Source organism: Nasonia vitripennis, chromosome 4 (assembly GCF_009193385.2).
Source record: "Nasonia vitripennis strain AsymCx chromosome 4, Nvit_psr_1.1, whole genome shotgun sequence".
NCBI classification, from domain to species: Eukaryota; Metazoa; Arthropoda; class Insecta; order Hymenoptera; family Pteromalidae; genus Nasonia; species Nasonia vitripennis.
Genome location: NC_045760.1, coordinates 7,096,284 through 7,122,437, shown reverse-complemented (window position 1 = coordinate 7,122,437; position 26,154 = coordinate 7,096,284). Strand labels below are relative to the sequence as shown.

Sequence of the window (26,154 nt, the reverse complement as noted above, 5' to 3'; positions counted from 1 at the left end):
ACTGCTGCTGCTTTCCAGCCGGCACCTTTGGCTTGTGTGCGGAGATACGTGTGTATGCACGTACCTGAGAGAGAGAGAGAGAGAGAGAGAGAGAGAGAGAGAGAGAACGAAACACGGCGGACTTCTGATAATATTTCGTTATCAATATAACGACGTGCGCGTGCATATAATACCGGATGAGAGAGAGGAAAGCAGATAGGAAGAGAGATGGGCGCTGCGGCCGCTTTTAAAAATAGAATTTCAATATCGATTTCGGACTTTAATCCGACAGCTTTCTTTCTTAATTTGTCCTGTGCTTCTTGCCGCTCCGCGAGCGACGCGCTTTTTCTATGTGGGTGAGGATGTGTGCGGTATATGTGTCTCGCGCTCGACCGGCAAACAAAGGCCACAGCGGGATAAAGAGGATTCATTAGTTACGGAAATTGTATAAATAGCCAGGGTTAAGAACCCAGACACGCGCGAAAGGGGACACCGCGGAGGAGACGACGATTTGTTGCTTTTTTTTCGTTTGTCGTTGCCGCTTATCTCGTGCTATTTTAACGATGATCTTATAAAGATACGCTAATTCGAATGAATTCTTTCCGATTGATCCGATTGAAATGATAACACGACGTATTATTTCACTCTCATGCGCACGTTTGGATCGTGTTTTCTTTTTTTTAAATGTATCGGGTTATTCTTACACGTGAATAGGATGATAACTAAATAGATCATTTCCCCAAGTGACGTAACTATATCGGCGGCTCTTTTACCGTCCGAAAACTGAAATCGTCTCGGCGCAAGTATTCATGTTAACCGATTAATACCACGAAATTTATCGTGAACCTTCTAGAGCGCGCACTGGTTTATCGATATTATTTCGCAATCTTAAATCCCGCAGATTTCAGATTGCGAAATAACTTTAATCGCGAGGCTTACGCTCGGCTTCGATACACACCCGATAAAACCTCACTGACATAAATATATACATCAGTGCGCGAAGATTACGATGAGTGCGTATACGTAGTTGTTGAGAAACGTGTAAATATTTTCATAAACCAAGCGGGTTGTTAACCGAGAGTGCATGCTCGCGAAAAAATATGCAATTTTGAAGTAAATAATTCACCGACGCTTATTTATCGATGCAGTATAACTTTAACATTTCGAACGGATCTGTGTACCTCGATAATTCGAATCTAATCTCCGACGACAAATATGCGGTGGCGATCGTGTGCCTCCTCGTTAATTACATTAAAATCCTCCAGAGATACAACTTTCGATAGCGAAGCGCAATTGTTATTATTTTTCTTTTTTTTTAATTCTCCGACGAGCCAATACTGTTTATACACCTCCGACATTATTTTACAAACATTATGAACCCGGTCGAATATAACAACGCAGTGTCAGCCAACCTTCACTCATATACATAGGTGTATACCAAAGATTTATCGTCCCTAATACCTATTGACATTGAAAAGGTAATCTGCGTAAGTGTCCTCTACTGCTGGCAGCCTAACCCGTGCGCGAGCGTTTGCGCTTCCGGCCATCGGGCCGACACGCTTTTTTGTATACTCCTATATCGGTGTACAAGCGACGATACAGCCACGCGGCCAGCTGTTGCCTCCTTTTTTCCCGGTCGCGCTCGCGCCGGCGCAAACTCACCTTTGAAGCTCATTTTTTTTTATTCCACGCCTATATATAGCTGTATACAGAGCCGCACGCGATCGCCGTTACACATCGCGCGCGCGTATCTGCATCTGCCATCGAGTCTTGCTCTTATTTTTTATCGCCGATCGCGTTTCACACAGCCACCGCGCGTTCTCTTTCACTTTTCTTCCTACTATTTCTGGAGTATCCCTGTAAATCGCAGCGCTCGCGCGCGCGCGCGCGCGAGTGTCAAGTGCACCGGATTTAATCTGACGACTTATAGGTACGTGTTATTTTATCTCGATGTGATAAGACGATCCAACGCGACGGCTTCTTGTACGAGATTTCGACTGATCGTGTTTTGTTAATTTCGAAGACGCGCGTCAACCACGTGACGATACAATACCTCGATCGATATCCAAAGTTCGATTTATCGCGGTTCAATGGAAGTCTGGAAAAATATCCTGTAAATTTACACAAAGACTGCGTCGATCGCAATCGAAAACCGATCGATTTTCCACACTGCACGCGTAATAAATATTTCAGCTCGACGAGCGCGTAAATTCGCCTGTTTATATATCCGGCGCAAACAGATGCCGGTGACGATAATAATAATAATAATAAACATGAACTCGAAAGACGCTGTGACAATATTTACCCAATATTTTGATCAGCTCTTCCCATATCTCGCCGGCAATTCGCGTAATTGCAAAATAATCGATATCGCGCGTGAAAATGTTGTACACATACGCGAGCGGGAGCTTCTTCTTACGTTTGCGTATACCTGACGTGTCTACAAAGCGAGTCGGACGTTGAGAGCAACCGCGCCTTCGAAACGGATGATTTACCGACGAGGTCGCCGGCTAATTAGAAGAAAAAAGCGCGGCAGCACTCAGGAGAGCAAACATAATTAGGAAGCCGCGCGCACGGCAGAGACGAAGAAAAGGGGTTATTCCGACTGTTTGACGACACGCGATACGCCTGTGCGAGTAGTAGACGCTCTCTGTCCGACGAGATGAGAAGACAGTTACGTGCGTGTAAGGGGAGGATGTATGACGTATATCGCTAATGGGCACGATAAAAAGCGAGCGCTGATGTTTGTTCGTGCTATACGTGCGGGCGGATCGAGAAACGCGATATATATATATATATATATATATATATATATATATATATATATATATATATAAACCGTTATTATTCATATCGCTCTTGTCTGAATACATTATCGAGATTCTCTCGATACTTCGCGTATTGTGATCGTGTTTATTTTGGTCGAATCGAAAAGTTAAGTGGATTCTTCGTTCGAGATCGAAGCGGAAAAAATTGTTGAGAAATTTTATTGTCAACGTGTACACGCTCCACTGGCGCCTAATTTCTCGCGCGCGTATAACCTTGTATTATCTGCAAAGAAAACTAAGCCGGGGAGCATCGTCGTTCGAGCAAAATAAACAAAGGGTTCGCTATCGTCGATCACACGGAATTCAATTATCTCCCAACAACATAGCGATAAGGTTATTTAATTTCCTGCCGATACATATATGTATAGATCCGCGTGTAATTAATAAATCAACTGTAACGGACGGAGAGGAGACGAGTCGGAAAGCGAAAAAGAGTATAGACGCGGGCTTGAACCGCGGACCCCGAGATTAACAAGCGGGAGCTCTAACCACTGAGCTAACGTCTACGATACAAGCGCATGCTATGCATCGTAGTACGGCTCTGCGGACTCTTATCGCTGACTCGTCTCGCAGCTCGCGTTGCAGACGTGTGCGTCTGTGACACAACGTTTCTCGAACAAATCGCAACCGTGCCGTATACTTCCCGCTTCGTTTTTCCACGATTTTTATTTCCCGACGCATCGGCAAACTGCAGCTTCGCCTCTACTTCGAAATTACCAAGTTTTTGTATGATAATGGCCGACCAGCAGCAGCAGCAGCAGCAACTATTATCATACAAAAGCTCAATTAATTTCCAAAAGCGCCGACCGGCTTTAAAATCGACAGGCAGAAACAGCGGGCTCGCACATACTAAGGTTAAAACGAAACTATTTTAGCATCGCTCGCGCGTGCGGCGAGCACAACACAGTGAACCGCGCGTCTGGTATAATCGAGTTTCCGAACACACTCGCCCGTTTAAATTTTCGCGCTGCAAACGATCGGCTCTGGCAGTTCGCCCGACAATTGCCGCAACCCTCGCCGATATATACAGCCTCGAACAATCGGGAAATTATTAACGAACTATTACAGCGAGAGTGACGTAACTAACTTCTTCCTGCGGCTGAATATGTGAATGCGTGGCACTCGTCATCGTGGATTGGTGAGAAACGAAGGCGGTATGGGCTTTAAGCGTCGTTTAATCGTTGAAAAAAGGGAGGAAGAGAGTGAGTTTTGATGGGTAATTGTTCGACAAATTCGAGTGATGCAATAGCTTTGTTTACTTTTCAAAGCATTCATATAATGCGACTGAACGATGCCGCCTTTGATTATTGCGTACGGTTGAAATCCCGTTATATTTAGTTCGCGCTCGCGATCGATCGATCTCGTTTCGTTTCTCAAATGAGCTGAAAAACCTCCGCCTTTCACGCCCGATCGTTCGAACGATCGCGATTCACAATGCATATACGATTTAACAATGACACAGCCATTCATACAAAATTTCTTCCAACGCACTCACGCCTATATAGCTGTACACATGCAATAAATGCGCAAATAAAACTGACAACTATCAGAAAGAAGTGCGTCAGGCCTCATATTTATATTATAAACGCCGAAAAGGTACAACTTGTTGTCCGTACAATAGCCTGTGAATAAATCAATTACTCCCACGCGCGCGCGCAATCGTTACAAATGCTTTCCAACGGCATAACCAGCCGAGCGGCATAACGCGTGGCCCGCAAAAAAAAGAGCGAAAAAATTCCTCAGGCCGCGAAAATTCGATACAGAATAAAAAGTCGCGCGCGTAAAATCCAAAGCTCGCAAAAAAAAGCTAAGCAAACGCTCGGGGAATCCCCGGCCGCTGACCGCTTGCCTGTAATAAAATACAAATACAGCAAAACAACCCGTCAACTTAAACATTCCTTTTTCCCGGCGCTCATCGCTCATTCAACAAACACACAGACACACACACACACACACACGGCAGGCCCGCGCCCTGAAAAAACACGTGTACGTACAAAAGCCGCAGGGCGCTTTGTCGCGTGTAGCTCAGCGCGACCGAGTGACATGCGAGTAGTGTAGTAGTGGTGGTAGTCGTCCTTCTCCTCTCTTCGTCGCCGATTGTCGTTGTGTGTGTGTATGAAATACAGAAAAAAATACTCTCGCTCACAGACGAAACGCCGGAATCTCGCGCGCTGGTGCATAGGAGCAAGGAGAGGGGAGAGGGGCGCGCATTCAAAATCGATTCCGCTCGCTCGCGCGCATACAGCAGCGCGTTACTTCGACGGACGCGAAAAATATGAATGAAAAACGGCCGGTTCTTCGACTCGGAGGGAGAGGAATCGATCGACGGCCACGTGTTTGGCACCTGTTCGTCCTGCATGCCCCAGAGGAGCCGATTTCCGATTGGCCATGCACTCGCCCTCGCTCGCGTCGGTCCGGCTTAATGGAGCATTGGATCCTCCGCCGCCTACACTTTTCTCCATTTTCTTTGCCGCAGCTCTCGCCCGCTCTCTCCGCGTGGCTTCGTTTGTACATGTATACGTATACTCTGTGTGTTGTTTTCTTTTGTTGTCAGGTTATCGAGCTGTGTTTACTCTGCGCACGCATACCGACATCTCTCGGCTCGTTAGACGCTTTTGGAAGAAGTTGTGAAATTGCAAACAAAATCAATAGGGTGAAAATTGATAGAGACAAATGCAAGGAAACGTGTCTTCTTCGATTAGGTGCGGGGTCGAGTAAGAGGAGCCCCCCCCCCCCCCACCGCAAAGGAGCAGCGGGAAGATAAGGGGTCGAGGAGATATTCTTTTCGTGGCTGCACAGTCGCAGAATTAATTTTCCGGTAGACGCGGTAACGATCTCGTCGCGTCTCGCCGCAGATCAACGCCAACCGCGCGCTGGACGTCAACGGGGTGCGGCTTACTCGCCAATTGGCAGTGACTAATGCGTTTCGTCACTCAAAGTATTCCGCGTCGTATAACTCGAGTAAATTTATCCTCCCTTTACACTGCGGAAATTAAATTTAATTTCGCCTTGTCACAAGAGCGAGAGGAGCTAATCAAGAAAACGAAACCAATTTCTCGGAGCGCATAAGATAGGAAGGTTTGAAAAATCAAGCCGCTCCCGCATCAAAGCTATACGGGACATTTAATATCCTTGAGGTTCGAACAGATACGTCTGAGACAAAGAGCGGAGCGCGCAGCTGGCACATCAAGGCTCGGCGTCGGCAAAAAGGGGAAGAATGCTCGGAAGAAGCGAAAGAAGAAGACGCAAACGAGCTTCGCAGAAAGGGAGCAGGAGTGAGAGAGAGAGAGAGAGAGAGAGAGAGAGAGAGAGAAAGAGAGTCTGCATACATACGAGCGCAGCATCCAGGAGATCCCGAGGATCAGAGCGAACCTTTGTGGAAGCGGGTGTGCGGGAGCGGCGGTCGACGATTGGAGGGGCCGGGGTAGCTCTCGGGTTTTCGGCCGTCGGACCACAAAGGCGGTCCACTCCCTCTCTCTCTCTCTCTCTCTCTCTCTTCGCGCGCGCGCCTCTGAAAATGAGGAGCAGCAGGAGGTGGACCTAAGCGCGTCGTTGCCGCCGCCGGGATAAAGGAGAAGGAGAGGCGGCGCGGGGGAGAGAGAGAAAGCCAACGAAGGACGATCAATAAGGAAGGCATCGCTGGAGGGGGTCTTTCTCTCTCTTATGTTGAGCTAGGACCTCAAGCCAAGCCCCTCGTCTGTGCCGTGCGCGCGAGGGCGGGGGAAATAGCTGCCGCTGCTGTGCTCGGCTCTGCTCTGCTCTGCCTTACGATGGGGGAGATATCGCAAGAAAGAGTCGAGAAAACATTCTGAAAGGGGCTTTCACGCACGAGCGATTCGAATGGACTCGTGTACGTGTGTGTGTGTGTGTGTGTATGAGAAAGGGTCGGCTCGAGGGTGAAGATGGAGAAAAAACGGGAGCGAGAGCTGGACTTTTAACTTTGAGAGCACGAGGATCGCGTTAAAGAGATATAAGGAATGGGCGCTTTCGCGCCTTTTTCTCCGGGGAGCCGAGAAAAGTACCGCTTTAATTGCTTCTTCTTTGAGAGCCCGGCTTTTTCCTCGGCTTTTATTTTTAAACTGACTTTACTTTTTCTTCTTCGTTCGCTCCCTCTCGGCTCTTCTTTTTCCTTTGGGTCGGGATGTTTTACCAAGGTAATTTCATCGTTTAACTTTCTTCTTTATTTATGCTACTGGACTGCGTTTCCGCTTCTTCTTCTGATACACTTGTTTACGCCAGTTTGCGAGAAATAATTTTAAACGAGATTAAAAGGAAAAACAGCGTTTAGAGCCCTTTCGTTTCATAATAATAAATTTTCAATTTTGGACAACCGATTCTCGCGATTTGTTAAATTGTAACCTTATAATCAGAAAAAATTATTCAATCGTCGAATCGTAAAGTTTGCACGAGATTCACTCTCGGCAATTCATCTGCAAAACAATCACATCTCGGGAAAATTAATCAGGCGCCGCAGCCAAGGAGAGCGAAGGCAACAACAAACGGGCCGAAAAAGAAGGAGGGAAGCGTCCCCTCGACAATCATCCCAACTAACTTAATACTCTTACGAGTTTCATCTCGCGGCCATTCATACCTCCGTATGTACGTACACGCGAGCGAAAGAAAAAGCAGCGGCGATCCTTCCCCGCACGACTGCGGCGTTAGCAAAAGGAAAAAAGCTGAAGGGTAGGTATCCCTCCCGGCAAGGCGCGAGAGAAAAAATGGTCGGGAAGCCGGATAACCCACAGCAGCACTTGCCGCGGCGAGTTCAACGCTTGGCCGTCGCGGAAACGTTTAATCCGTCGAGTTGGCATTGTTGTCTGATATATTGGGGAATACTGCACGTATTCGTTCTTGAGGTGCTAGCGACCGGCGCCGGCTGCCGCTGGTTAGCTTTATTGATCTGTAAGACTCTCTGCGTCTCTCTCTCACTTTCTCTCCCTATGTTTTAGTCTCTCGTTCGGCGCACACCCACCCCACCGACCCCTCCGTCTTCTCTCTCGCTCTCTGTGTCTCCTGCGCTCCGTCGTCCCGCGGAGGATTCGCGCGCGCGACTCTCCCGGCCTGTGTGTACCTATCGTATAGATATACGTGTAGGCGAGCTTTCTAGTCGCCCTTAACGCTGGCTTAGCAGCCGACACCGCAGCTTCTATCTTTCTCTTCTCTGCTCTCCGCGGGCGTGTGTGTGTGTGTGTGTGTGTGTGTGTGTGTGTACCTACCCTCTTCGGTCCTCCTCTTCCTCGACGGCAGCCTGGGCTGTATCCACAACGAGCTGACCAACACACAACTCGGTTAAATCCACGCTTAAGCGAGCCTCATTGTGTTTGTGCCGACGCCCCGAAGAACTGCCCAGCAGCCCCCCCCCCCCTCTTCTCGTCTTGCCCTTATTTGGTAGTATTGCTGTCTTGCTGATGACGGTGCTCGCGGCTTCCTCTTTCTCATTTCTGCGGGATCTTTATATTCCCGATGGTTTTAATCTTGCGCTTCTCAGAGGGATTAATGAGCTGTGAGAGAGGACGACGGCCGGGATTTTTTTCGCGCTGAATATACAGCTGCTATGTTTTCATGTATTCAGATACGTATTATGCTCCATTACTCGAAAAGCTTTGACGAAATCAAAACATTTTTACGTCCGCGATGTGGAGCATTATGAGCTTATTTCGGCGGAAAAATGATACGTATTTTTATTGGATTTACCGGCGCCTATATTATAGCTACTTTGAATTTGAGAGAGATAAGTTTCGAACTAAAAGGTTTTCCAGATTAATTATTACATTTCTCTGACGGAGCTAAACAAATGCGCGCAAATAATGAATTGTTGATGGCCCGATATTTTAGTCCATAATGCTAACTGAAATTTAATCCGATTCTTGGGCGCACGTGCGCCGGCTAATAATGCAAGCCGCGTGACTCTTCGTCATTTTAATTAATATTATATTGTTTAAATTAGTAAATACTTTCGCCGATGAAATTTTTCGTTCTTTTCGAACCATAGCCTGCAGTGATACATTATACGATTTCGTTACCAAATGAGATTTTTCAGATTCCAACAAAAGCAAAAAACACTTCCAACTCGCAATCCGAATTTCCAAAAGCCACGTCGAAGTCCGCCCAGACTCTCGTCGTATTCTCCGCCGCAGCTCGCCGGGCTAGCGGCAGAATTCCGCTCATACATCTTCACACACACACACACACACACACATACGGAGCATGCATATAGCATATATAGCCGGTCGCCCACGCGATCCCTCGGACTCTCCTTCGCTTCGCCCGGGCTCGCGCAGGGCTCGCTCCGTCTCGCTTCCGCATTTTTCTTACGTGCCCCTCGACGCCTCCCTTACGTTTCGGCCAGCCCCACTTCGCTCCTTCCCACCCTCTATTCCCGAAGCTCGGGGAAAACGCACACGAGCTAGCGCTCCATCCTTTACACGCACACGCACACACACACGTGCGCGAGTGCGGGGGGGGGGGCATAAAGTGTTGATAAACGAAAAGCCTTGACCGGGCGGCTGTGTAGGTGTGGCCCTTCTATCTATCTTTCACCCTGCTATACATATACGTAAGTGCGAGGTTGGCTGGAGGTGAGATTAAATTCTAAGCGAGTGTATGGAAGGCCGAGGAAGTGGAGGGAGGCTACTGCCGCCGCTGCTGCTGCTGCCGCTGCTTCTCGCCCCTTGTCCGCGCCGGCACACAGGCATTTTTCTTAGCTCGGAACGGCGGGGAAAGGACTACATACCTAAATTAATATCCACCCTCGTCGTCGCCGCCGTCGTCGTCGTCGCCGTCTCGCACACCGACGAGACCCGCATCGTATATCGAATCGCAGCGCGTGTGTGGGTGTGCAGCTCGCGAGTATAAACGAGGATACGAGCTGCGCACACAGAGGAATAACTTCGCCGGGAAGGAAATTTGCGCGGCGCACAGAGACGATGAGCGGAAAAGGGGTTTGAGAGAGAGAGAGAGAGAGAGAGAGAGAGAGAGAGAGAGAGAGAAGGCGCGAGGGGGTGGGACGCACCGAGTTAGTTTCTAGCCTCGCGTATATATAACCAGCGCCATACGGGCTATTCGAGCTAGAGCGAGCTGTATATTCGCCTCTCTCTCTCTCTCTCTCTCTCTCTCTCTCTCTCTCTCTCTCTCTCTCTTCAGCTATATGCCTTGCTGCAGAAGAACCCCCGCAGGACTTCTAGCGGCCATTATTTAGCGCGCTTAGAACTCGCTTTGGGAGAAATGGTCGACCAGCCCTCTCCCTCTCTCTAGCCGTGTATGCGGTATATAGTTTAACGGTCGCGGAAAATTTGCTCGAATGCTGAGAGAGAGGGTTGGCGTCTTCTTCATTTTTTTTTTCATTTTCGCCCTCGCAATCGGATCGCGTTCTTGGATATAATTATCATGCTCTCGTGATGCGATTTATGACTTTCCGAGGGTGTGTAATCAAGCGCCGACGCAGAAAGTTATCGCTCCAATTACTCTGACGGCAATGATTGTTAATTATACGAGGATATTCTAGCTGATGAATCGCTGCTTGTTGTTCTAACTTTTAATGATTGTCAGAAACATTGACGGCTATATGTTTGCGGTACAACTCGCTCAAAGCTATGTACATCTGTCTGCATCATTGTTCGATTTAGATATTTGTTGTAATATTTTTATAAAATCTGCGACGAGTATACTCTTTCATTCGATTAAGAGCGTTCGATTATACCAGATTCGAAAATTCGGTAAAAAACGGAGAATTACAGCACACAAAGGTTATCCGTATTACGCATTATGGAAAAATCAGCATGTAAATTGACAGAAATTACTTCGACCGCGCGCCGATATTTCCGGGGGCTGAAAATCAAAATAATTAATTTTGAATCCTAATAGAGGATGGGAAATTAATTTGCCTCAAAGAGAAATGATTCAGTCCGTGCAATAAACGCGCGCGGCCGCGCTCGCTATTCGCATTGCTTCATATATATTCGGTCCACACCACTGCTACCGCACATATACACGCGTATTCGCATATTCACGTATATACGCGTATGTGTGTGCACAGCGACGTACGTATAGGCAAAGGGCGCGGCGGCGACATTAGAGTTTCGGGGATCGTCCAGAAATTCGAGATATGGTTCTGTTCCTTCAGGCGCGACGCCGCCGTCGTCGTCGTCGTATACCTAGTTGCCGCCGAGCGAAAGCAGCGTACATATATAGCTCACGGGTCAACCCTTTCGTGCGAAATTACGCCGACCCTCCGGGACACACGACGACGGCAGACAGACGACTTCGTTATCATTGCGAGCTGCAGTCGCCCGTGGCTTCGACAAAATGTCACGTCGCTCCCCCTCTCTCTCTCTCCCTCATCCGCCTCTCGGTCTCTCTCGTGTGTCGGCTATGCGATTTATGCAACTCCTGGAAACAGATAATAAGCGGGTATTTGCTCTGTCGCCAATCGACTTAATTAACGCCGAGCTCCCGCGTTTGTTTTTCGCTGCACTCGATAGTCGCGCGCGACAAATTGCGGCGAATTTCCGAGAGGAATTTAACCGATGTCGTCGGGTATAGCCGATGATTTCGCAAAAGAAGAATCCTATCTGACCCGTATTCGACGATACACACAACTGCTGGGAACGCGAGTCTCTGAGCTAACGAAATCGTGGTCGGATCGACTCGCAAAGCGGTCAGCTGATCCGCAAGTCCAACCGTGAAAAAAAAATCAGAGCAACAGGAGTTTGTTCCCTCCCTCTCTCTTTCTGTCTATCTCATTCGTCGTTCGGCTATTTTTTTGAATGCCGGCGCTGTCACACCGCTACTCTTCGATGCGGGGAAAAATTAACGGTGCGCGCGGCGCCCTGACATCGGTGAATTGCCGCCATTGATTAAACTCTTCGATTCTCGCTCGGCACTTTGGACACAGAGTGAAAAATCGAATTGTTACTTCATCGTGTACTTTTCTAAGAATCGGTTTTTCCTGCAGAGAAAAAATATCGTTCAAAGTTCATCTTCCGCGGCGCTCGCATAGAATGTTCGCATCGCATCGGAACTGCAGCGCAAAACGCAAACTCAATTTAGAATTCACCGGGCGAAAGTCCAAGCCCTTTGGGCAAACTCTTATCGGGTTTATAGTCGGGCGGGCGCATTAGAAGCGCGCGCGCCCGCACCCAGGCTATGAGCAAACTAAAAAGTCCCTTAAACTGGTAAATTAGAATTTGCAAATACAAATTCAGGTGAGCCTCGAGCTCGTCCCGGCTCTCCATCGAGTTTGCCAGATTATGCAAAATAACTCCGTGCAGCGATCCGAAGTTACCTCGTCGGCCAACAAAGTTGGGAAATATCGCGCTAGCTCGTGTCTGTGTATCCCAGAGGTTCGCGGTACTACCGAACTGCAGCGAAGCGTATTATATTCGAAAATAACGCTCCTAAACGCCCCCCCCCCCCTGCCCTTATAAATTCATAATCTTTCGCTCCTATACGTGCATATAGGTATATACTTTCTAAGCCGAGTGTACTGCACTATACCACTACTCGCTGTTGGACTTAGATTTAGGGGCTGTGGCGGACGCTTCTAGTTCGCCGAGGGGTGGCGGTCAGGGGGAGGGTGAAAGATAGAGATAGAGAATGCTGCCTGTCTCGCGGGGGGCTGAAGGGGGCTTCGCATTTACATAGCGCGCGTATAGCCGACTAGATGACTAGGCGGACGAGGGGTTGGCTGAAGGAAGAGGCCGCGGGGGGCTGCGCCGGTATATAAGAGCGAGCTGCGTTCCCGTATATATAGCTTTGCTTCTGCTGCCGGCGGTATTAAGAGCGGGAAAGGGGTAGGTGGTGGCAATTCTGGCAACATGGCCGCGCTGCACGCATATAAGGGGAGAGAGAAAGAGAGAGAGAGAAGCGAAGGTGCTGTATTACGGAAAAGGTGCGATGGCGGCGGAATCGAGCAGAGCCGAGAATGTTCCTATATGCATTTTCATCTCGTGCCCGAGACTGGCTTCCTCCTCCTCCTGTCGTATAACCTCTCCTACTTTGCTACTATATACTCCCTTTCCCATCTATACGCGGCTACCTCCCGCTGCTGCCGCTGTCGCCCGTTTTCTATATCCACTTTGCTTAGACGACGTGATTCTCGGACGCCGACGTCGACTCTCTCCCTCTATACATATAGGTATATGGGTATACACTCGTTCGGCGGAGGACGGCGGCGAGCTTCGCGGGTTATTGGATTATTAAGGACCGCTATTGGATTAAGCGCGATTTCAGTTCCGCGACTCATTTCGAACTTATATGCATAGGTGGGAGGAAGGGAGCGAGTGAGAGAGAGAGAGAGAGAGAGAGAGAGAGAGAGAGAGAGAGAGTGGCCGCTACCTTATGCATATATGTATATATAGAGCAGTGGCGGGAGAGGCTTGCGGTCCTCGGGCGGTTCCAGCTCGTCGCCGCGGCAGAGTGCGATTGGTCGCGACGCTCGTCGAACTTTCGAGAAAATAGCCTCCGCACCGCCAGAGGAATAGTAGTAGTTGCGCCACGTACATAGGGAGGGAGAGAGCAGGCTATCGTCGGGGACGTTAATGTATGGAGAACTGGAGAGTTAATGAATTTCGTACGACGGCTATTTCCGCGGTGATTGGAGATTTCAGAAAAGCTCCGGCGCACACACACATCGGTCGAAGAATTAAGAGAGGAGCCGTACAGCGCGCCTCCCATCCCCTGGGGCTATGCTGCGCGCGCGGAGAGAATATTCGCTCGCGCGCTGTACTTTAAATTTTCAATAATCCGTGTATGCCGGTTCATCCGCTGTATTTAAAGATTCGCGGATTATCTCTTGCCTCAATAAAGGCCGGCTAAACGATGTAAAATATTTGCCCTCGCTCTCTCTCCCACTTTTTAGATATATACATTAGCCTTATGCGCTCGTGAAATCTGATGCCTTCGATGAAATTTCCTTAAATCAAATATCCGCTTATACGCGGAGAGAGAGAGAGAGAGAGAGAGAGAGAGAGCGCTCATCCGACCGATAAAATATTTATTCGAATACTGCATTTTTCGATATTATCCACATAAGCGAGTGCCGAGCGGTACAGGATCGATCGGATCCTGTTTGATCGGGAAAACGCGAAATACAAAGTTTCTGCTTAGTTCCCTCCCGAATACCATTACAGCTACCTGTCGCATGACGTAATTCACCGATATCGCGTGGATAATCCACCGCACGATAATCCAAAATCCAAAAGGTCGTAGAGAAAGAAACAACCGTCGACCTAAAAAAAATAACTGGCACGGCCGTGCGCAACAAGTAATTTACACCGGAAAATACTCATTCTCTCCGTCTACTCGGAGAAACTCGCGCCTTTTCTCGCCCTCGGCGCGCGGCGCAGCTAATCCTCGCGACTTTGAACGCCGTCGATAACTCATCCGATCAAACCGTGAACAGTCGTGTGCGGCACGAGGCTTAGCCCTAATTTAAGGCTGGAAATGAAAACCACCCCTGTTGCGAGAGGGCGAGCGCTAATTTAAGGCCGCCAGAGTCGCTCTCATTTGTTTCGACCGCTCGAGCTCGGATCCCGTGGGTGCATCCGCCGGCCAACGAAAAAGTCGCTCTAGTCTGCGAGCGGGAGTAGGCTTAGTCGATGTCTTACTGGATGACAAACCGACGCTCGATGTGTTACTGGATGACAAACCGACGCTCGATGTATATACGAGCTTATGGGCTTTTTGGGCTACTTTGGCAGACATGCAAAATCAGATAGAATGATGTATTATTGTTTGTAATATACGTCTGTAGGAGTCCGACTAAATTAAATCTCAGCATTATAATACCAACTGCAAAGCGTCGACAATCCAAGCAAACACACTTCCCGACGCCTCGCGCGAACAGTAATTTCCACTCTCGGTGCATCGCATTTACCCGTATTTACCCTCCTGAGAAAAAAGGGCGATCGGAGGGGGGTAGGTTTCGAGTCAAGTTCCGCTCGATATCCTCGAGCACACATTCAGAAATGACCCGAGGCCGCGCCGGCTATCAGACGATCACGTAACCGCGCATTGGTTTCGAGGTTTATCGAGTTCTCCGATTTTCCTTCTTTTTCCCCTCGGCCGCCAACTCGCGCCGATAATCTGACGCGCGCTCGCCCGTGCCCCCTTGGAAGATCGTTTTAAAGCTGTGTACGTCGTACGTCGACTGAATTATTTCTTCTTTCGCTTGACGAAATAAATTGCACCGAATATGATTGTCGCATGCGACGTAAATCGAATTCGACATCGAAGGATTTCCGATGCAGTGGAGTTTTTGGCTTATTCGTTCGAATTTTTCCTTATTTAATCGCAATTAATTATTCGAAAAGGATGTATTACGATTCAAAGCCGAGCACAATCGTCGCTCAGACGCATAAAGAACGCGCCCGCACGCGCGCGCGAAATCACGGGCTGATTATTATTAATTATTAACGCGCGCAGCTCGCATTATGATATATGAAAAAATAATGAATTCTCTCTCTCTCTCTCTCTCTCTCTCTCTCTCTATCTCTCTTGTTCGCGCGTTTATAATTCCACTTCTAATTAATTATTTTGAAAGGATGCAATACAAGTTAGAACTACCCGGCGTATCGTACATTACAAAGGCCCTCTCTCTCTCTCTCTCCGCCGCGCGGGGAAATATTAATAAAGTCCGGTGAACGGTGAAACTCAATCATTTTACGCGAGAACGTTACGCGCACCGGGTTACTCTATAATTATTACATATTTTCCCCAAAACTTACGTTTAATAATACCCGCCTTGCCGGCTTGGCAAAGCAACGAAGCAATTATATGCCAACGGCAAAGTTTAATTATTACGAACTCGCGTGTGCGCGCGAGTTTAATGCATATGCACTGCATATACATCGCGAAATCGAATGTCGACGCACATACACACACGCATGGGCCAAAATTCAAAGTACCGAGAACTGCGGTGCGTGTAACGTTCCGTAAAAGTCAGCGCGCGCGTTTAGATCGATCCCGTCCGGCGCAGTCGACGACTAGGCCTATATGTTTCATTATGCACGTATTATAAACAAACAGCGCTCGCGATATCGCGCGATTATTAACTTCGGGATTGATCTAGCCCGCAACATGTTGTCGCGTGTGTTACATATGCACTGTAGCCTTCGGGTTTCACTGTGCAGCGTACTTCGGGCATAAATATTACAGTTTGCCGACACGACAGCAATATTCGATTCACAAAGGCGGCCGTGTTTGACGAGTTTTTTCGGTTATCGCTCGAACATTACACATTCGCGTGCATGCACTCGCGCATTTATACGCGACATCGCCTACAACCGCGCACAATCACAAAATTAAACGCACAGCACTTCACACCGCGAGATGAAAGAAGTCTCACTGCCGCGACGCGACTGATCTCGCAGCGAAGCTTAACTCTAACGATACTCCGCGGGAAAAAAATAACCGCTTCCGGGGGGTCCAGTTTGCATCCAGTTCGACAAAAATAAACGGGCACAGATCGCAGCATCCGGAAAACTAGACTGACCACTGGGGGTCCGGAGTCCAGGTGGGGTCCCCCCCTCTCGCGCTGCACCGGTTCTTCTCGATCCGCGAAACAAAAACCGTCTCGTCTATACTTTCTATCCGTTCTACGAAGAATTTGCATTCTCGCGGCGATCTCTTCGCGGTGGTCCGAGGGGAGCACCGGTTACGCAGGAAATATCGCTTTGTCTCGCTGGACCGGAACGCAAGGGGATGAGACTGAGAGTGTACAGTGCTTTTGATAATGGAATGATCTTGGCTCGCGTGTTCTTTCCGGCCGTTTGGTGAGAAGCATAGCCGTTGCTCAGGATGAAAGATGAGTTGCTTGGGTTGAAGGATTATTAAGTGTCGGGATAGGAGAGCGGGAAATTAGGCGATTTACCGAGACGGTTATTGCGAAGGGTTGCCGTGCTCGTATGTCTGCCTCTGAAATGAAAATAATTGGAAAGGCAGGATCGTTGGAGTATCAATGTTATTCTCGTATGTGAAAAGTCGAAAACAACCGTACTTGCGTTGATTAAACGAAGAACAATAACTTGAAAAGTCGAACAAGGCGCAAGAAGAGATAGTTAACTGCGGACTTGTTATGGGGAAAAAATTTCTCGTTATATTTACGGAAAATCTGAAAACAATGCGCTCACGCAAAAATGAACATTGACAATGTACACGCATGCAACACCAGCTCACAGTATATCTCTCAGGTTTACAGCCTGGAGGTGTCCGAAGCCCTTCGATCGACAGTCAAATCCCTCGTTCCACACCGAAAAATCCATCCTATCACGCCGCACCTAAGCGTCCTGCACATACACAAGCATCTTTGCGAATACGTCGCGCGGGGAAGACATTAAACCGGCCGTGATTGCCCATCGATATCGGCTCTCTCTCTCCCCCTCGCAAAGTATATTAAAAGCGTGTAGAACGAGGTCGTTCTCGATCGGTGCTCGCGCATGGCCGGGCGAGATAAAGAAGCTTCCCCAGGTATACACAGCTCGAATAGTAAAAGCGAACGATCGCGAGCGGCGGTTATTGGCGGAGGGCGAAGCTCCCGCAAATGGTTAATAAAGCCCCAGCGCGATGAGGATATACAGAAGAGGAGAGAGAGAGAGAGAGAGAGAGAGAGAGAGAGAGAGAGAGAGAGAGAGAGAGACAGAGAGAGAGAGAGTGAGAGTGAGAAAGAGGAAAAGAGGACCGGCCCATAAGACACACATGGGGGGTGGTTAAGGTCGGCGTTAATGATGCCCGCATGCGAGCGAGCTCTCCCCCGGAGGGTGGAAAATAAATGGCGGCTTACAGCCTGCGTATATATACGTATTGTAGATGTGTGAGTGCGCGCGTGCGTGTATGGAGGAGAAATAAAGTGAGAGGCGACGCTCCCCCCGGCGCGTACGTCTCTTCTCGCGCGCTCGACTTTTTGCTCCCCGCTAACTGTTTTTCTTCTTATCTCTCGGAGCTGCCGCTGAAAGAAAGACCGCCTGCGTGTGACCCTTGGCTTTTTGCCGCGAGCTGTATGACTCCGGACTTCTCTTTGTCGATCCTTATACACCTTTGTTTCGTCCATTCAGACGTGGAATGAAACTGATTTGCGGAGAGGTCGCTCATTATATTTCGCTCTTTATTTACGTAATTTATACGTGTACACAAAGCTTCCGCGAATTTCTCGCGCGAACATGCAGGGAGGTGCTCGAATTTCCTGCGAAAATATTTTCGCCAATTAACGAGCGAGCGAGCGCACGCACCGCCGCGTTAATTCCTTCCTGCATAATTATGCATTTAAGAGCTTCGGAAAATTGAACATTTCTCTGTGTGCGTTCGCTCTTCGCGTTGTAATCGGCCGGACTCTGCGTATACGCCGTCGCTAGTTTCGGACCAGCGAACGTGGATACGTCCTACATGTATACACACATATACACAAGCTGGAAATAAACGAACGAAGCGCACACGTCCAAGTGAATAACCGCGCGCTGCTGCTGCTGGTTCGCGGAACTTTGCGTGATTTATGTTGATTCGCGTTAAATTACTTTGTTCCGTAGAAGCGCGCGAGGAACGTTTTTATAAGCGTCGACGGCTGCAGTAGTCTGCTTGTTTTTATCCTTCGTTTCCCACCGGCTTTGATCGCTGCGGAATTCCACCCATCAGCAGTCGTGGTGTTCTGAAACAAGCGAAAATATAAGCGTTGATATGGTTAGTCGAGTATTATAGAAAAAGCGGCGATACTTTGGAGAAGTACCGCGAAGGTCATCGCTAAGGAAGGCCGTCGAGATGAAAAATAAGTGGGTATAAAGTAGCGGTCTCGGGAAAGGGAGGACGGCGGATGTGTACACGGCGGAAGGAAAAATGAAGAGAAAGAGGGTCGAGCTTGCATGGAAGAGGAAAGGAGCGCGAAGCTATAAATTTTCGCCGGCGGACGCGTCCCGGATTTCCCCCATTAATACCGAACTTCCCCCGATGAGGGATTTCTCTTTTTAGTTTCGCCTATCTCTTTCGCTCGCTCGCTCGCTTCTAACACTTGTTTCGGAATAGTTGATTCAACCTCCAGTTCTCCAACTCTCTTTTCGGGATAAACGAAACGTACGCGCGGATAAATCAGAGACTCGCCGGATTTTAAATCTGAACAAAGATTGCGCGCGCTTACGTTTCTTGTACATTTGAGAGAAAACGTTATACGACGATGAAACGCTCGCTCCGCGCGATGTACGTCCGTTGACAAAACTACGTATACGTATCCGGTATAATAAAACTGTTGTCACGCCTCGTATAAACACACAAATCGCATCGGCGCTCGTCGGCGAATTCGAATATAAAATCAGGCGCGACAAGGGAGAGAACGTGTACTCGCACACGCGAAATCCGATGGGACATCGCTCGCGCACGCTTCGAAATCGACGAATTAAAGCTCATCATCAACACCTTAATTACAAGCGAATCAAATTCATCGGCCGGCCAGCCATAATCCTCATCGGCGCTGCGTATCCGGTGTATTTTGCGTTATCCCTCTCTGTCTCTCTTACGCCTTTTACGCGGTATAATCGGGCAAGCTGTAACCCGCGCGTAACTCGTTATGATGCGCGCCGCTCGCAAGAGAGATCCCATGCTTCGATGGACCGTAATGCGTTCGATCATTATTACGGGCAGGTGCATCCGCAGTCTGCGTGATCTCTGTTTCTGTTTCTCGCCCTCTATCTCTCCATCTCTCTTCGTTGCAGCTCCCTCACCTGCCGGTATACATGCAGGCGCAACGAGCGCTCGATGGCCAAGGAAGAAAGAGACTCAGCGGACTGGACCGTTATGCGCGTGGAGCTGCTGCTGCTGCTCTCTCGGGCCCTCAAAACCGCGTAACCAAGGGAGCTCGATGTGCGCCATGTGGAGCTCGCTGCAGTGATTTCGTCGGAACCAAAAATCAATCGCTCGAATTCTCGAATATATCTGGGACAGCCTCGGAAGCATAACGCAAAAGTAAGAAGAAAAAAAGAAGAAGTCTCTTGAAACTCCTTCGAGCAGCCGCGCAGTTATTATCGCTATCCGCGCGCGATAGCGCCTGCGAGTAATAACGCGACACTCGAGCCATATCCGAGCAAACGACTCTCGCGCGCACATCTCGGCGACGAAACAACTCGGCATTGTTCGGCAGTCGTTTAAAACAAACGCAGCCGCGCGCACGCATCTCCTATCTCTGACCCTTTCCCCGCATCGTAAGAGAGAGAGAGAGAGAGAGAGAGAGAGAGAGAGAGAGAGAGAGAGAGAGAGAGAGAGAGAGAGAGGTCGAGCCTGCTGGTGCTGCAGCAAAATATCCTCGCGCGTACGATGCCCACACGCACATATCCACGCACAAAGAGCCGAGCTATATACGCCGCTGTGTTTATGCATGGATGCAGGAAAGGCTGGAGTATGTGTATACCGGTGCGCGGGAGGCTGCTGCCGCGGCGTCGTCGTTGTTGTTGTAACGGCCCGGTACAGCGTGTAACGCCCGCTGCATGATGAACGATGAATAATAAAGGACGCCGATGAACAACAAAACGCGCTGCGGCCCGCGATATAATGATAGGAAGCTCGCCCGCGGTTGCTGCGATGACGACGCCGGATGGACGTATCATGACGCAAGATCGATGCCCCGTTGCCGCCGTCGACGGTTTAAATTAATGAGGACGAGCCGCCGCCAACCGGGAGCAGGCGCGTTGGGCGAGGAAAAATTGCCGTCGTCTTGAATTCCGATCGATGTGTGTTGTTCACTGTGTGCACAACATGCACTGATGATTATTCGTTGCTTTTCGAGCCTCGCCAATTTGTAGCAACTCGCTCGAAACTCGGAAAAAGAGCGATACGTAACGATAATTGGGACACGACGCTCTAACAAAGCGGAAGTAAACGGATGCGGATTTTTTATATACCCGAGCGGATAATCGTTGTAGCTTCGAGGCGGCAAAAGAGACTAATTTCCAGTCGAAAGACCGGATCGTATACTTTCTGCCTCTAGCTTCACACAGACGCACGTGCGGAGCCACTTAACTTCCTCCCTGTTGAGCAACTCGCACAGAGGGGCCGTACAAAGAGTCCGTGGACTGCGCCGCACGTACATGTACAGCCCGGTCCGCGCTCTCGAGCCAAAGTTACCGAAATTACCGAAAGCTCGGCGAAATTTTCGTTATTATAGCTCGCGCGCATGCAGAGAGAAAGCCCATCCCAGGCGAGGCTGAAGAGGCGGGCCGGGCGAGAGAGAGAGAGAGAGAGAGAGAGAGAGAGAGAGAGAGAGAGAGAGAGAGGATCGATGGTTAGGAAAGTTGGAGACAGTCCCGAAGACTCGAGGGCATATACGCCCGGAAACAAGGAGGAAAGGTGAGCCGTGCATATATGTAAGCGCGGCTCCGGCTATATACGCGTACGCTCGAGCGAACCAATCGCGGGCTGAGCTTAACAAGCCAGCAACTATGCTACGTAGCATAAAGCATGTACTGGGAGGCTGCAGCAGCGCGCGGAGGGGTGTATACTGGCCGGGCCGACTAGTAGCAGAGAGCGAGAGAGAGAGAGAGAGAGCATTTCAGTTTCCTACTATTCTCTCTTCCTCCGAGCTGTTCTGCTCTGCTCTGCGTTCGCTCCCTCTTTCCCTCTTCCGGCTGCGCCGCCGCTGCCGCTGCTGCTGCTGGGCCACCCACAGAAGCATTTTCGCCCTCTCTCGCTCCCTCCCTATCTATCTCTATCTCTCATTCCCTCTATTTCGCCGGCGCTGCTGCTCCGCTTCTCTCTTTCCCTCTCTGTCCATTCCACTTTTGCCAGAAGCTCGTAGTCGCCCGGACGACGGAGTGGACCAGCAGCAGCAGTGGCGGCCGATTTTGCATTTAAATTTGGTAAATTTGCCGGAGTTGGCAAATGAGCTGCGGGTATGGGCAGCGCTCTCGCTCGCATCTAATACTACCGCTCTCTAGCTCTGCCGACTGAATTTGTATATATGTAGCGCGCGTGGATATAGAAGTCCAGCCGATACACACACACATACACACAGCGCGTCTAATGCCTCTCTCTCTCTCTCTCTCTCTCTCTCTCTCTCTCTCTCTCTCTCTCTCTCTCTCGGGAGAGGACTGGTTTGTTTCACGCATGTTGGTACAGTCGCGAACGAAAATATAATGCACCGGATGGCCGACTGCACAGCGCGCGCTTATTATTCCGGCCGTGCGATAGAGAGACGAACAGAAAGAGAAAGAGAGAGAAAGGACGGAAGAAAAAGAGCTGGCGCGCGCCGCGGTCCTTTATCGAGTTTTTCGCCGACCTTGTGTGCCGCGCGCGCGCTGCACAGTGTCGATGCCCGAGCGAAGCGTTTTTTAGGTGAAGTTTATACACACGTCATACGGCTCTTTGTGCGCTTGATCTTGTACGTTCGGCTTTCGAATTGTTTCAAGCCGATATTCTTTTGCCGCGATAAGCGCTATTCGCATCGATCATTGCGGTGAATTTCGCCGGTTATCATCGGTTGGACGACAAATAGTAACCCGGTGTGAAATGATCATCCCTCCGTGGTACCACTTAATTATCGATCAGCCAGTAGCTCAAGTAGTAAAGCCTCCGCTCGAGTCAGACGGGCGTCGACAGCGTCAACCGGTTCCAATAAAAAAAGCAACTTCCATCAATTCCCTCTCCACCTCTCTCGAGCTCCGATAGGCGAGGCCATCACAAATCATCATCAGCAGCGGCGGCGGCGGCGGCGGCAGCGAAAACCCCGGGCCGACTCCCGAAAGTTCTATCGATGACTGTACCGCGCAGCAACGGGAGAACGAGCGAGCGAGTGAGAGAGAGAGAGAGAACGAGCGCAGCCACACGCGGGAAATAGTGCATAGGAAATCCAAACGTGTGTAGCTCTATAGCTCGGCCAAAGAGAGAGATAGCGAACGAACGAGAGAACTTTGGACAGCATCCTATAATTTTAGCCAGCAGAGGGCAGCCCAGCCTGTCGCCCCCCCCCCCTGGTCTCGTCCCGCGTATGTATGCATACACACACACACATACACACGGGCGCAACGCGCGTCGGTCCTTTTCCCCCCGGGCCGCGCGCACTCTTCCCGCTCGTTCGCTCGGCCGCGTTTGTTCATGTTCAGTGCTGTACCGCAGCGGTTGCGCGCATTCCATTTTACTATGCTTCTCGCCCAACACCGCTGCTGCTGCAGCAGCAGCCTCGTTGCACCGCCTACTCTTCCGCGCGGCGTCGAATAATGCAGCTACGACGAGAGTGCAGGGCTTCTTTTGCCCTCGAGCTTTCAAAGCGTCTCGATCGCAATCCCGCAGGACGATTGCGCGAGTGACGTATTTTTTTTTATTTTTTCCCTTTGCCACGTATAAAACGTAGAGGTCTTTGGCTTTACCGAAGCGTATACGTTGCGCAGTGGGTTAGGCGGATAGAGCTTTACCGCGGGAGCGTTGACAAAACGATGCGAAAAATATGTATAGCGCTTCGGTATACATAAGCTGCCAGCGATTCTCCGGGCACAGGTTTATCGGACTGTGAGATCGAGACACTTTGTCCGCGCGATCGTATGAATGGGAGCATTCGAGTTTTTACAGCGCCGGAGTTTTGATACGATTAAACGCAACGCACTTTTACGCCCGGCCCTGATGACAGAGCTATGCGACTCCGTTTTGAATCGGACGCGTTACGCATTCCTCTGTTTCTAAATAAACGTCGAGGAACAATGGAAATTATGCGCTAATCGCAGAGCGAAGAAATTACATCGAGAGGGGAAGCTAAAAATCATCCCCGTCGTGGCTCTCCCATTTCGCATCGAAATTCCGGCTCGCGACTCGAAAATAAATAAAGCGCGTGTAATCGGCGTGTTCGGTGTGCGGCGTACATCGCCGAACACGGGAAAGCTCGCGACTCCTGCTGCAGCAGCGCGGCGCCATCCTAATGCAACGTGACGTAACGTAATACGTCGAAAATAATAGGCTGACTGGCTGCCGCCTCGGGTGCGTGCATGAGTGTGTGTGCGCGCAGTGCAGCTATGGGGGTGGGGGCGAAACGAGTATAAGAGAAGCCTACGCTGTGGCGCGGGATATATAAAGAGGGACACAGAGAGAGAGAGAGAGAGAGAGAGAGAGAGAGAGAGAGAGAGAGAGAGAGTAGCGTACGAAAAGAAGAGAGAGGGAGAGAGGACGGGAGGCAGGCAGGGGGTGTCCTGTTCATTATGCAGCGACGCGCTGCAGAGCCTGCAAAGCAGTCGCCGCCGCCGCTATGTGCAACGTATGTACAATCGGGGAGTCCCGGTTAATGAGTCGGCCGAACACAAAGCGAGAAACATCCATTAAATAATGCGTAATGCAATGCCGTAACAGGCTCGCCGCCCGGGAGTCGCGTTGCGCCGCCGCTTTTCCCTCTTTCTGGCGCGGGCAAAAAGATACCGGCTTTTCGCGAAAATCGCCCACCCCTTACCTTCCCGCGTGTGCAAGAGAGAGAGGGTCAAATCGCCGACGATTTTTTTGCTCTCTTTTCGTTGTTATTCGCGAGCTGCCGCTGCAACTGCAGCGAGTCCTTTGTTGTCTTGGCTATTACTATGCGCGCGACGGGGTTAATGAGGAGATTTTTTTTTTGCTGGATTCGACTTTTTTCGAAACGCCCGGATTCCACTGTGGATCCATGATTTTCATGAGTATTGTTATTGCGGATGACTGCGAAACCAAACAGTTTTGGACTGGAAGATAGGTGGCGCATGGGCGTTTTGTCGTTTCCTTCATATAGAAATCAGCTCTCTGAAGATACATATAGCAGCGTGTGAGCTATGCTAAAACTACCTTCTTGGGCCTGCTTAATTAGGCTGCGCATGCTGTAACTGCAATAAATGACGATATTCAGATCGGAAGTTCCGGATCGTTCTCACACGTATAAGTGCTCTTTTAGTATCTTTAGTGCTATGAATGAAACGAGTCTACACTTACTGACTATATATACCTTCCCTACGCGCTGGTACACTCACTAAGTTAACAAGCAAATTATGCATCGCTTCCTGCTATTATAAGTTCGGCTTTATCTTCAACAGTGACGATAATGAATCAAAATAAACAATCATCGTCGATAAACGTAAAGTTATCGAATTACCGAGTACCCGATTCGAATGAATATTCATTCGTGTATTTTGCAATAACATTTGAATATTACTATCGAGAATGGAATTAAAGCTGTTTAATGAGACATAAGGCAAATATGTCTAAATATGTAACTTTGTAAATATTGAACATGACTTGCTCGATGGATCGCGGGCAGTATAAAATGATGATGTAATGAATGATGTATCGTTGAACGAAATTGCACATGCAATCGTGTCGCAATATTCTTGCGTGAAATTCCTTTTTCCACGTTCACAAAAATACACTCTCTTAATTAAAAGTCCTGCCTTGAAATTCGGCGCAATTAGATATCGATTATTCCTATGTCAATTCGCCGTACTGTTTTATCGGTTGTAATATCAGGGCGTAATATACTAATTCATAATTATCGCATTCACATAAATTCTCGGCCCTTTACATGATATACCCGATTTATGCCTTCGTAGAATTTTACATTACAAATTATAAATAAATTCAAGTTAAACGAAACGACCATCCAAGATTGTCGAACAAAAGTTAAAAATAATCCAACGTTCGCAAATCCCCTCGTGCAGATAAGCAAACACAGAGACCCCCTCGTCTAGTTGTACAAAGCGCAAGATGGTGGGGAGCGAGCCTGCGGACTCGTTCGCAGGCTCGCTCCCCTGCGCCGCGCGAATTATCTAAACTTTCATCTAACCTCCCCTACTTATCTAATCGCTCGGCAGCCCCTCCACTATTTTCTAGGAGCAAGTGTGCGCCCGAGAGGGTTGGGCCACGACGGTGGGGGCTAAGAAGTCGCGGTGGGGATACGACACGAGGAAGGGATGTTTTAACGTCCCTTAATAAATGCGCTCGCGCGACCCCCCGCGAGCGCGTATAAGAGAAGGGGGCTGCGCTCCATAGAGTTGAACGTTGTGCCGTATGTATAGGCGTCCCTGGATTTTCGAAGCGACGGCAAATAAGATCATCGCGCTTTTTCTCGTTGCTTTTTGAGTTGACGCCTCAGCTGTCGTTGACCTTTTTCGCGGTGCGATGGATGATGTGGTCAATAAATCAATCGTTTGATCTATATCACAGTTTGAGGAATAGATATTTAGCTCGAAAAAAACCCGCTGCTCCAGATTTGATACACAAGCGTTTAACGAGATAAACTGGAAACAGCGTCAGGCGTGTCTCATCTTTAAACCGCGAACGGACGACTGCAAACGACGCGACAAAAAGCCGTTCCATTAAACATGTATACCCTCATAATAAAACGTAATTAAAAGCTTTAAGCGAGCAGCGGCCACTTAAGCCT

At 49.2% G+C, this 26,154-nt stretch overlaps 1 protein-coding gene across 5 annotated transcripts in view; it reads left to right on the top strand.

Annotated features, from left to right (window-relative positions):
• The window catches only part of LOC100678558, a 223,353-nt gene that overhangs the window by 73,993 nt on the left and 123,206 nt on the right, over positions 1-26,154 (top strand). For 2 of the 5 annotated variants that reach the window (XR_004344924.1, XR_004344925.1), the window contains exon 4: positions 19,499-24,735. The exons of the other annotated variants lie outside the window; for them this stretch is intronic. The gene's annotated coding sequence lies outside the window, so the exon portion shown is untranslated. Of the gene's footprint in view, positions 1-19,498; positions 24,736-26,154 lie in introns of those variants that run through there. 5 annotated transcript variants of the gene reach the window in all.